General features: G+C 45.0%; 1 long non-coding RNA gene across 2 annotated transcripts in view; it reads right to left on the reverse strand.

Moving 5' to 3' along the window:
- Positions 1–7,902: 7,902 nt before the first annotated feature.
- Positions 7,903–13,266, reverse strand: part of LOC141417423 (uncharacterized) — a 37,240-nt gene continuing 31,876 nt past the window's right edge. Inside the window, exons 4-6 of one of the 2 annotated variants that reach the window (XR_012441982.1) lie at positions 11,115–11,176; positions 10,771–10,920; positions 7,903–9,785 (exon numbers count right to left, since the gene is read on the reverse strand). This is a non-coding gene — a long non-coding RNA (uncharacterized lncRNA). The remainder of the gene's footprint in view (positions 9,786–10,770; positions 10,921–11,114; positions 11,177–13,266) is intronic. The other variant, XR_012441981.1, reaches the window with a different exon arrangement.

Consider the following 13,266-nt stretch of genomic DNA (forward strand, 5'->3'; position numbering starts at 1 on the left):
CTCTCTCTCAATTTGGTCATTTTGGCTTTCTGCAATGAGCAGAAGCAGCCTGATGCCCTCCCCAGCCCCATGCTTTCAGACTTCCCAGCCTTCAGAACCACGAACCAAAAACCCTCCTTTCTTTACAAACTACTCAGTCTCAGGCATTTTGTTATAGCAAGAAAAACAGACTACAGGGGCTTCAAGTACTCTGTACTTGAAGAGCTTCTAGAGAAACACAGTCATCAGGCCCCAACCCTAAGAAGCCCTTTCCAGTCGGCTGCTGGTGACCCTTTCCTTACTTACCATAACTGGGGGGACTAAAGTGAACTCTACCATGCTGAACGTAGTGGTCAGACACCAGGAACAAACCTTGATGACACTGGGCTCAGCTCACCCCCCCTTCTTGGTTTGGTTGCTACCACCTGACCCAGACACTTGTGCTTCTCACCTTCCTGAGCCTTGCCCTTCAGAAGAGGAGTGAGAAATTCAGAGCCTGGCGCTGTGACCTAGAGCCCTCCCCCATGCCACCTGGAAATGTGCACACTTTTCAAGAACAAGCAGCCTTATTGTCTCTAGGCAGTTTTGTGATGTATACAAAGGCAATGTCAGTGATTAGATCCAAGAGAGCCCTTCAAGGTCAGAAGCCAGAATTCCCGAAGCAGAGGATGCAAAGTTCACCCAAGCTGATGCAAGCAGCTGCACAGCACAGTGTGCCCTCACCCACTCTCCCGACCCTCAGTCTGCCTTCTGGTGAGGCATGGAGAACAAGGCTCCGCGGGTCCTACTGTCTGTAACTCTGCTCTCACACCTGCCCATCTCCCTTTGCAAGAAACCACAGCGCCAACCATGAGGGTGCACATCTGTAATTCCAGAACTCTGGAGGCTGAGGTAGGAAGATTATGAGCTTGAGGCCAGCCTGGGTAATGTAGTGAGAACTCGTTCAAAAAAACAAAACAAAAAAAAACAGGAGGGGAGAGAGGGTGAGGGTGAGGGAGAGAGGAAGGAAAGAAGAGAGAGGGAGGGAGGGAGAGAGGGAGGAAGGGAGGGAAGGAAAGAAGGAAGAAAAGGAGGGGAGAGAAGGGGAGGAGAGGAGAAGGAACGAGAACAGAGGGGAGGGGAGGAGAGGAAGGGGAGGGGAGAGAAAGAAACTGCAAGTAGACCTAGGGCCCAGAATCTTCAGCAACAGCACTTAGCTAGAATTTAATTTAATAACAGCTTTTTTGTTTATACTATATGTATTTTTTCTATTACCTTCTTTTGTGTTAACTGGTTTTCCCTCTGTGAGAGCAAATAGATTTGTTTTAAAAAAGAATGTATGGAGTAAATTTAGTGAATCAATTAAAAGGAAAATATTAAGCAAATTAGGATCTAAGTGATTCATAGACATGACAAAAATTATAAAAAGTGATACATACATGATTTAAGTCTAGAAAACTCTCACTACCCCACCCCATGATCCTGTTGTTACAGTTTGAATGTGAAGTCTCCCACAGGCTTATGTGCTAAACACTTGGTCCCCAGCTTGTGGCAGTACTTTGGGAACTGTTGGAAACTTGAGGTAGGGCCTAGAAGGAGGAAGCAGGTCACTGGTGGCATGCCTTTGAAGTTGTGCCTTGTCCCCAGCTCCTTCCTGTCTCTCTCTCTCTGCTTCTTGGCCACCATGAGGTAATCACCTTTGCTCCACACACCCTCCTGGCGCCATGATGCTCTGCCTGACCACATCATCTACCACAATGGAGCCAGCCAACCAAACATAGGCTGAAACCTCTGGAAACATAAGCCAAAATCCTCCTTTTAAACTGTTTTCTCAGGTATTTGTCACAGTAATGAAAAGTTTGACTGACACACCTACTAATGGAGAACTGAGGCCAGACATAAGCACCTCGCTTGCAGACAGCAGAGCTCATTTGGGGCTCATTTGTACATATAGTGAACTCTGAGAAAGAGCAGCTAAAGAAACACAGTGTCAGGCCCTGGTGAGCTGGATGAAGACTCAGTGATGGGCAGGGTGGCAAAAGGAAAAGGCCTTGGAGAGTCTGAAATCTGACTGACAGTGAACCTGGGATGGAATCTGTCTGCAGAGTTAATTCTGCTTCACGAGGTAGCACTCCAGATAGGCCAGCTAAAAACTCTACTTCAGAGCCCTTTCCTTTTGTAGAGATCTATCTGCAGTTCCATCAGAAATAACTCAGTTCTGGCCTCTCTGGCTCAGTTGCTAGACTTTGGAGAGTAACCTAGGAAAATGTGGGTGTGAACTGAGCCAATAGGACATCATGTATCCCAGCAGAGATGGGTACCAGCAGGAACAGCTACCAGACTGCACTGGACTGGTCTTCAACAGCGACCCTGTGTGGAAGAGATGAGCAACAGCAGGGCTGCACGGGTGAGCTCACCCTGTCTTTCTTGGCCAAGCATTTGCTCTAGAGCTGACACACTGTTAAAGCAGGGTTTCTCAACTCTTACGCCACGGACCTTTTGGATCAGAGAACTCGTCACTGTTTGGAAGCTGCAAGGCACATTGCAGATGTGTAGAAGCATTTCTGCCTCTACCATTTGATGCCCAGAGCACCATCCCACAATGTAATGACCAAAGATGTCTCCAGACATTGTCAAAGTTGCCCCTGGTTGGAAACAACTGGGGTTAAAATAATCCCATGAAGTTCTTGGACGATGTAAAGCACATGTAGAATTGTCTAGAGAAGTATTTTCATCCTGGTGTTAGGGATGCAGGCACTCAAGAAATTTACTAGAGAAATGGGAGTTTATACCACAGAACTTTCTGAAAATAAATACACAGGATCTGGCAGACGCTAAGTGGTCAGTCGTAACCTAATTTCCTTGCTACGCTCTTGCTCTTTTGCGTGTGTCTTTCTTCCGTGAGGTGTTAAAGATCACTGTGAATGTGTATAAGCTAATTTCAAAATTAGAAAATGTCAGAGGGGAAAAGAAAGAATATGCGTGTTCCATTGAAATCTTCCCTTAGACAAAATGGAACCAAAAAACAAAACATGGTGGGCACCACGGCTTCTGTCATATTGGCTCAGAATTTCTTCCCTCCTGCTGGTAACAGTGCCCACCAAAGTCACAGCTGAAGACTCTCCATTCAGGCTTGGCCACAGATGAGAACAGGCTCTAACAAGGCAAATCAAAGAGTCTCTCTTGGGAGTTTCATTCTTGAGTAGAAATGCACAGGGAAGGCTGCCCTAGAGAAGAATCAGCTATGACTTCCTGCTTTACGGAGGTCACCAGAGGTGCACTGGGTCCTGCCAGTAGCTGTGTCATGAGTCCGTCTTCTTGCTTAAGTTAGTGAAGTCCCTTCTATGATTTACCACCAAAGAACTTCAGAACAGTATTTTTTATTTTTTTTTTTTTCAGCAGACTCCATTTAGTTGCCTTCCCACAAATTGTTACCCCTAGAGGCTCAAAGTTCTTTCTTTTTTTTTTAATGAATTTTCTTTTTTTTTTTTTTTTATTGCTGTGCTGGGGGTACCTTGTGTCATTTATAAAAGTTCTTACAATATCTCAAATATATCATACTTGAATTCACCCCCTCCACCATTCTCCTTTACCTCATCCTCCCCGTTACTGGAATAGTGTCGACAGGTATCACTTTTCCATTTACAAAATTTACAAACGTGTGCACAGTATTTGCACCATATTCACCCCCCCTCCCTTTCTCCTCCCTCCTCCCCCTCCCACTGATACCAATTCCCCAGAGAGGACCTGTTCTGCACTCCTGTTCTCTGATTTTGTAAAAGAAAAAAAATGACATTTCCCTTTGTATTATTAATGTATATGAATTTAAAATTAAAATTTTTAAAAAATTCAAAATGACAGACTGGACTAGCTTTTAAATCTTAACAGAGCTTTAAAATTTTTTAAATTCTGCTCATTGAATTAGAAATATGTTAAGGACAAATGACAGACACAGTGGAATAAATTCAGCACATCATGAGAGAACGTGGAAGTAGCATTTAGTTTAAGCACAGGAGAAGGAAGAATTAAGATAGTCTGCATCAGATAACCAGTGTGCCTTCTACACAGACCATCTTTACAACTGCACTAACTTGGGTTGGGCAGGTGGCAGGGCAGTCTGGTTCTGTATAAAGCACAGAGTTTGTAAATACATCCAGAAGAGTCATGTCACATGAGAATTGTCTTGGCTCAGTCAGCTAATCGAGGTTGGGAGAGATGGCGGAGAGAGAGAGAAGGAGAAAGGGAAAAATGGACAGGATGTCCCAGATATGGGATGAAGTAGGATTCACTGATGTACTGGTCTCTCCATCAGCCTCGGTTTCCCCATGCCTCTCATAGCCTTACCATCTTGTTCTGGGGATTTCGTGGTTTCTTTTACACATGATTCCTAAACTCCTTCATCCAGTGTTGTTATGGTTTGACACCTCAAAGTTCATGTGCAGGAAGTTTGGTCCCAGTGTGATGGCCAACTGTAAGGCATGGGTCTTGGGGGAGGTAACTAGGCCTTTATAGGGATTGGTATTTTTCTTTAGGGGGTGCATACTCTCGTGGAACGTTCTGGCACCTTCCCTGAGATCTCTCAGCTTCCTGATTTGCCATGTGATCTCTTCTGCTATTTTGATGCCATCCATTGTGAGGCCTTCACTGAGTTATGTAAGTGCCAGTGCCATGCTCTTGAACCTCCATCTGTGAGCTAATAAACATCTTTTCTTCATAAAGTATCCAGCCTCAAGTACTCTGTTACAGCAACACAAAACTAACACAAATGCTCTATTGACAGCATGCTCTCCTCCAACACTGGAGGAGATTAGAACAGGGTTGGACTAGTTGAGAAGATGGTAAACAGAAACTGAAATGTTCTGTTTTAAAGTCATTTGTAATTTTTTAACACTTTACAGTCAGAGTGATGTCAGTACTTAACAGGCTGGTGGAGCAGCTACAGTTGGTAAGTGCCCACATCCGTCCATCATTCAACCCTGAAGCCCAGGCTTCTTGGGAGGAGACTGACTGTGCTGGGACTCTCCCTGCCTTGAGGACAGGGAGAGGTGAGTCATTAGCACCTCAAGAGGTGCCCTCCCAGGAGCCCACAGGGAGTTGTGGAAAACACCACACCAGCTCCCTCACTCTCCCCGGGGTATAACTCCAAAATCAACGTGCCATTCTGCCTGCCATGTTCTCAGTCGGATTGAGCAGTGTCTCCCTCAGTGACAGCTCCCTCTTCTTTGGCTACCTTCCTATTGTCTCACATTCTTAGAATCTACTTTTAGAGGAACCCAAACCAAGACTCCTGCTCTTTGTTTTCCTTGCAGTGCTAGGGATCAAATCCAGGGCCTTGTGCAAACTAATCACATACTCTTCCACTGAGCTACACACCCATCCTGACTCCCACATTTTCATTTTGGTAGCATTGGGATTTGAACTCAGGGCCTCATACTTGGTAGACAGGTGCTCTTACCACTTGACCCACTCCACCAACCCTTTTTTTTGTGATGGTTTTGTTTTGAGATGGTCTTATATTTGCCAGGGGGCAGGCTTTGAACCACGATCCCCCATCGCTGCCTCCTGAGTAGCTAAAATTACAGGTGTGAGCCACTGGTGCCCTGTAATCTTTCTTTTCTTTTTTCTTTGTGTGTGTGTGTGTGTGTGTGTGTGTGTGTGGTGGTGGTGGTGCTGGGGCTTGAACTCAGGGCCTAACTCTTGCTAGGCAGGTGCTCTACCACTTGAGCCACTCTTCTAGCCCTCCCACATTTTTAACACCAACTGTCTTCACCCCGTTGCTAAGATCCAAAAAGGAATGCTTAGTGAGTTTTGAGGGTCAAAATCCAGCATCGTCTTCTCAAACAAAGACTATAGGGACACCCTTTACAATCTATGAGCTTTGCAAGGCCTGAAAAATGTTTGCACCCTAAGACAAAAGGCATTGACTGCAGAATATACAAAAGAATCTACAAAACCTTTTGCAATATATGATTAAATGTGGACAAGAGGAAGTCTGAGGTCCAGCAGATCCACACGTGGTTCATACGAATTACAATTAACGCAGATGTGGATATTATAAAAGCTGTCTTCTGTAAGGACAGCGTAAAACTTGTGCTGATGGGCTCAGTCCCAGTGGCTGCGAATGCAATCCCTATGCCCAACGCTACACTCGCACTCTACAAAACAGAGCAGAAAATGCCCCTCCCAGGTCACCTCGCCTTCTCCAGAGTTATAGATCGTCATCTGTGGACAGAAATCTTTTCTGGAAGAAGATATCACCAAGGTTTAGAATCCAATATTCACCCAGCTTTGTTCTACCTTCCTAGGAATCCATAGTTCCCGCAGTGGTTGTGAGGAAGTCACCATCATCCCAGTTGTGTTGTGACACCTCTGGGCCCCTCCCCCACATTAGCTTGCTATCCAAATGTGACTGGAAGGCTGGGGAGGCTCCTGGTGATCAATGACAGCTCCAATCAAAGCCACCCAGATAGGCAGTGCACTCCCGGCTCCTTGATATGAAGAGTGTTTTATTTCTCATCCCTTTATTTTTGTCACTGGAAGAATGCTTCCCATGTGTGGATTAATTAAAGTGTAAACATTAAATATTGATTGATGCATTATCAGCACAGAGCAGGGGCCTCCCGTCCGATTGATTCCTGAAGTGATTTATTGTCATATTTGAGGAGTCATTTTACTTGATAACTAAGAGGGATCACCTGCCTCCTCCCGCCATGCTGACTCCACTCCCCTCTTTTTTTCTGGTACCTCCTCTTCTTCTTCTTGTAGGTGACATTTGAATTCCAATAACTTAAACATCTTCATCTTTCTGTCGAGAGAAAAGTGTGTGGCCTGGCATTTGTTTTGCGTAAATATATATCTGTGTGTATCTCCCAGGCAATTATCAAATCAATTAACAATTGAACACAGAAACTAACAAATCTGCCCTCTTGTATGGGATAGCTCTGGTTAGCAAAGCTTGCCCCTACAAACCTCTATGAAATCTGACTGGGAGCAAGTTGGAGCTGCAGGTAGTATAAAATGAAGCAGACAAAAAGGATAGCTCCAGTCTTTCTCTACGTGCATACACACCCGGAGGGAAGTAAAACAATCCAAGGTTAGAATTGCCTGTGAGTTTCTCCAACTATGACTCCGGATTCCACATTTGATCAGGTTGACCCACATGAAATGGGCTGTTCTGCTACGTCAAAAATGACTGAATATTGACAACTTTCATAGGGCTTGGAGACCGTAGTATTTAAACTCCCTTCTGAAATAAGATATGATGATATTTGTCTATTCTGTTTTCAAATTAGAAAATGGTAAGACAGGTAAGTCATAGCTAGTGGCACTTAGTTTGTGTTGTTCTGTGAGCCAGGACCAATTCTAACTGCTCTACATAACGTCCTCATGGAAAACCACCATGGCTGAGGCCCACACACACTGCAATCATTCTATAAAAAATTAAAAATGTAAATAAAAAACAACAAAATGAAACAAGGCTCTATGAAAGTCAGATAAATCAGTAATCAGCAGAGACCTCAGGGGCACACCAGTCCTGAGATGCCAGCATTCGTACAGTGTGCCTCATTCAAGGCACTCACGGGTCACTAGGAGACTCACAGACATCCGGGGCTCTGACTTCCGGTCAAGGGTGTGTGGGGGTCAGTTGAAGACTTTGGCTTTGACATCGTCCTGTTTCCTGGGACTTCCTGGCAGCATAAAGGTGCAGACCAGTGTGGAGAAAGCAGCTGTCCTCTAAGTTGCTACCCTGAACAGGAGTCCAGATAGGATCTACTGGGGGTCTTGGTCACCAGCATCGCATCAGGAAGATGTCCTCAGGAAGGAGAGTCTGGTCTCTTGATTACTCATCAGACTACTTACCCAGCAGAGCAAGAAAAGGGAGCCAGCATTCTGGTCCCCCTTCCACCTCCCCCAGTCCTGGAGATTCCTGCTGGTGGCTCAGGTCCCCTCCCTCCCAACCCCAGCATCACACCCTGCCTGTCACACTCAGGGCTTCAGGTCCCCAGCAATGCCACCACCATATTGTACAGATTGGACCACCCAGCATGGTAGTTCTTCATGAGGTCAAGGGCCAGAATGAGCCTTGTGCTTTCTCTGGGACCATATCCCTTCCCCACAATCCAACACTTCCATTTTCTGCCCATGACACTTTCTAAGCATGAAATGAAATGTGATCGACTGTTATAAAATGGCTGAAAGCTTCACACTGTGCACATTGACAGTATATAATTATGATTGTTAATTAATGAAAAACGTGACCATTGGTGACAACATTCAGGGAAATGGCCTGATAAAAACACATTCCGGTGTTGTGACCTTTCTATGAGAAGATTCAGATGAAAATTTCTTTCTTCCTTTTTGTATTTGCGTGTGTGTGAGTGTATGTGTGTTGGAGATGGTGGTGGTGGTATTACTTGTTCTCCGGTCCTTTGTGCTGAATATTTGGTTGAGGTATTTTCAGTACTATATTTTGATAAATCAACTAAGGCTATAAATTGTTCTCTGAATGCTATTTTAGCCACATCCCATAGGTTCTGGTATGCAGTGCCAGTTATGTCTAAATGGTTTCTTATTTTGACTTTTTAATCCAAGAGTTAATTTGGAAAAGCATGTTTAAAGTTCTGAGAAAGCATCTGTAGTATATTTTCTAGAAACATTATCTGCTATAAATTCTAGAATTAGCTTAACTTCCTGAAATTGTCCTTTTCAAATCAATTTCATAGCACTTAAAATTCAAAACCACAGTAAGATGCAATTGATGTTATCCCAACCTTAAGGCAGTGCTGGCATCATTGTCAGACTACAGGGACAAAGCCACAGTGCAGAGAAAAGACACATTTTCAGGCCTCTGGATGCTTGTTCCCACCATATTTCTTCCTGATTCTTGATCAGGTTAATTTTCTCAACAATATTTGTTGACTATCCAGTATGTACAAAGGACTATTCTGGGCATCAGGAATAAAACAATCAGTGACACAGATGAATATCCCCACTTTCCTGGGCATTTGCTTGGGGGTGCTTACTTTCAGGCAAGTGGGGTCAAATATGTAACACAGGATCTGAGAATAGAAGAGCAAGAGGTTCAGAGGAATGGCTCCTGCAAGGAGTAGGAGAAACAGGAAGTCATCTTCACAAGGAAATTCTGGGTAGCCTGCTCCACCTACATCTTAGAGTGCTCAAGCCAGTGGGAGGGCTTCTGCGTCCGGAGTCCCTCCAGAGATCATCCTAGTCCTGTCCTGAGACACGGCCTTCTTCCAGCCACTAGCCACATGCAGAGTACCTGCCAGGCCAGATGGAGTGCTAAGCAGTTCTACTCAGGATCTCTTCTCATTTCATCCTACCATCTCTGCCCATTTTATAGAGGAGCACATCAAGACTCAAACAGACTTACCCAAGTTGGCATCTCAGGAGGGTGAAGTTTTCTGACTCCAAGACCAGTGCTCATTCTAGGGCCCCAACATTTCTTTGTGGTTTTTTTGTTTGTTTTGTTTTTGTTTTTCTCAGCACAAGGAAAGTTTGGAGAATTTGTAGAATTTCATTGTTCTACAACCCTCTGTTTTCTAAATATGTACATTTTGTTTGTGTTTTGAGCTTTTTATTTGGGGGGTTGTTTTGTTTGTTGTTTGTTTGCTATGTGGTGCAGGAGCTCAAACCCAGGGCTTCTTGCATGTGGACCCAGTGCTCTATCACTGAACTATACCTCCAGCCCTGTATGTGTCAGTCTTGTTTTCTCTTGTTACATCATCGTAGTCATCACTATCTTCATCACCACATGAAGAGATAGCCATGGGCTGAGCAGGGTGGTTCATGCCTGTAATCCCAGTACTCTGGAGGCAGAAGAAGGAAAGCAAGAGGATTAACAACTTGAGGGCAGCCTGAGTATACAAGGCCCTGTCCAAAAAAGAAAGAAGAGAAGAAAAGGAGAGGGAGAGAAGGGGAGGGGAAGGAAGGGGAGGGGAGGGGAGGAAAGAGAAAAAAACAACAACCAAGAGTGAAGATCATTTCTGCCATTTAGGAACAGCCAGGGACCACAGTAACCATACCGGATCAACTGCACCCTGCACCCTGCACCCAGGGACTAGATCCCCTGGGTTCAAACAAATGTTCTGCCTCTTACCAGCTGGTAACGGTGACATTGGGCCTAGCCTCTTGCCCAGTATTCCACAGGAAGTAAATGTCAATCAGAGCCAACCCCAGGCCTGCTGCTCCACCAAGCTCCTGCCACCCGCCCTCCACAGGCTGGACATGACTGACACAGGGCCCTGAGAAAGGAATCCTCACATATTGGAGAGTATAGGGCTCTGTAGCGCTACAGACTCATGGATGATATCAAATGAATCTGAAAATTCAAAGTGATGGCATGTCTTGCATCCAGAGGCAAAGAGGATGAAATCAGACATATGGGCACTTTGGGATCGCATGTGGGCCTGGGAAAAGCCAGAGGCCAAGTTTCCTTGCCCTGCAGAGCGTTCCTGTGTGGAAAAGTACAGGACTTAGGGAAGGTTCCCTAGAAGCCCGGCCTAGGACAGGAATCTGAATGGGGAGGATTTCTCTCAGGGGAGAGAAAGGAGCAGGAGAAAGAAGGGAAGGAACTGAGCCAGCCTGTGCTCTTGGTAAAAACTAAACCTGGATGGGAATTGCCCCTTGTTTATCTCTCCAGATGAGGTCAGCAGCAACCTGTGGGATGCTTGGGGAAAGATGGACTTAATACACCAGAGAAGGTGGCAGCTCTGAGCCAAAGGGAGTAGCTGGGGAGTGGGTGCACTGACCCCTGACCCAACAAAAGGATCTGTGCCAAGCCCCAACACTAACCTCATACACAGCCAAAGTGCACGTAACTGAAGCTCCATCCACAGCAGTTTACCAGTGCCTCCTTCCTGACAGCACAGTCATCGGCTTGCAGTGATAACAAAACAGAGACCCCTTCCAGGTGGTGCTCTGTCTTTAAGTTCTCTGGATACACTGGGCAGAGAGGCAGGGAAGAAGGCAAGGAGCCCTTCGCAGGAAGGACCAAGAGGTGTCCCAGTGCTTCCCACAGCTCAGGACTGTGCTCTGCCCCCCAATCAAGAGCAGCTCCCCAGGGACCCACCCACAAGGGTGATTTGAGGTTTTTGTCCTCAAAAGTTTTCCCCATCCTCATCATCCCCCATTCTCACCTTCAATAGGAACAGAAGTCTATCCACAGGAATAAAGTCCCACACAAGCTGACTGCTTCACTCTGGTGTAAAAAAAAGCATTTAAAAAAGAAATTGAGTGATCCCATTTCTGACCTTGGAAGAAACAGAACTGAAAGAGCAGCATTCAGATCTCAGCATTCAGAGAGTTTTAAAAATAATGTCCAAATGGCTCAGTGAGGATCCATCAGAAGACAAGGGAACTTGAAAGGTACATTCTTACAGCCATCACCATAGCACAGACGGGTCTGAGGGGAAGAGTCTGACATCCCAGTGTGTCACCTCCCCCATGGACACATTTCAGACTAACTCGCTGCTTGAAGTGTGGCTGTGATTATTACAAAGAGAGGCGAGGTGGCTAAGGCTGCCTTCCCACCCTGCTCCAAGGGCCCCTTCAACTCCGACATCAATTTTCAAAGACAATGACACTCAAGAAAGCCTCTCCGGTGTGGCCGAGCACCCAAGAGTTGTGACAGAGTAGGGATCAGATTGTCTGAAAGACGGTAGAGCTTCCTGGAACAAGTTTTATGAAAAGACACCAGAATCTCATTTTATGAAAAACCCACGTTGGAACAAGCTGCTAGTGTCTTTTTCACGGTGTGGAAGAAATGACTCTTTAAAATGAAAAGCATCTAATTTTCTATTATATAAAAAGATATCCACACCATGCACACTCCACAATTCCATCACTTGGACTTGAACCCTCTTATAAAAACTTACCTAGACCAGAAAACAGTATCATTCATTCTTACAAAACTGGCTTTTCCATTTTTTAATCAACAAGTACAAGCCACCTCCCAATGCCTGGTGTGTTATTTCCTGAATTGTATATGAAGGGTTTAGAAATGTTTGGGGAAAGAGTTTTGAAGTTCACTAAATGCCCACTGTCTCCATAACTACTCAGATCAGGCTATTTTTTATAATTCCTTTAAATTAAATATCTTTGATAATAAATGCAAATTAGGGAACAATAAATTATAACTTCCAGACTGACCAGTGACTAATTACATATATTATAATTAACTCCGGTTTCCTACAAAAGGTATTTATCTTAATAATCATCCCATCCCATTAGCATATCTTGAAGGGGTTTTGTGAAGCCGATTTTACCATTTGAAGAGCCAGCTGGTTCCCTCCCTGGGCTATGAAAGGGTGCACAATCAAAAGAGATGAAATTACTTTAAAAAAAACTTTGCACTAAATATAAGTTGAGAAACTCAGATTATAGTCATAAAACCCTAACTTAAAAATATTTATCCTAAATACACCCTCTGATCACCACTAAGGAGCCTTCAGGTTCTAAAAATCTACAATTTCCACGAATCTGTTCAAAATAGCTTTAACCCTTCTAAGCTCTTGTGACGGAAATGTAGGGTTAGGATTTGAACTTCACCGTCAGATTTTTTCAGGAAGCCCCTGGCCTTGGCCTCTGAGGGGCACAAGGAGAACCAACTGTTGGCAGCAGTGACGAGAACAAAATGGCTGCAGCTGATTTTGCTCTTGTTCCTGTTCTGCTGTTGATTTTAGAAACTTAATTGCTTCTCTGACCCACAGTTAGCTGAGCTCTTGGAACTATAAATAAGGCGTAGCCTATGTCGGCATTTTCAGACCCAGTTATCTTTTGGAAGATTTCAACTGTCCTTTCAGAGTGGCTGCAGAGGTCAGGAGGCCCTGAAGAAGGCATGAAAATGGCCCTGATGGCGGCCCCGCTGCCCACCATGCCCAGGCTTTTTGGGAGACCACGGGGCATCTCCTAGTCTTGTTCCTCTGATGCTCCATTGTCTCTGGGGTAACACTTTTTTGATACAGCCTGTAATCCCGACTCTGGCCATTATTGCTGCATTTTCCAACTGTCCCTGGGTAATTGTCCAAGGGACTCGGACAAGTTGCGCCAGCCAAAGGCACCGTGAAGGTCAAGCTGCAATAGAGCGCGCCCTGATTTTATCCAGGAGATTGATGCACAAATCACCTTGATTTCGATTTGGCACTGAGGTTATAAAATGCATTCGCAATCACCGATAACACGTAAGATCAGGCCCCAGCATGGGACACTGTATTTTATACCCTCGGTGGAGTTCTCCCTAATGCAACCATAAATCAGCCCACAAGCAGGACGTTTGGTCCATGTTAATAG

The sequence above is a fragment of the Castor canadensis genome, chromosome 15 (assembly GCF_047511655.1).
Source record: "Castor canadensis chromosome 15, mCasCan1.hap1v2, whole genome shotgun sequence".
Taxonomy (NCBI): domain Eukaryota; kingdom Metazoa; phylum Chordata; class Mammalia; order Rodentia; family Castoridae; genus Castor; species Castor canadensis.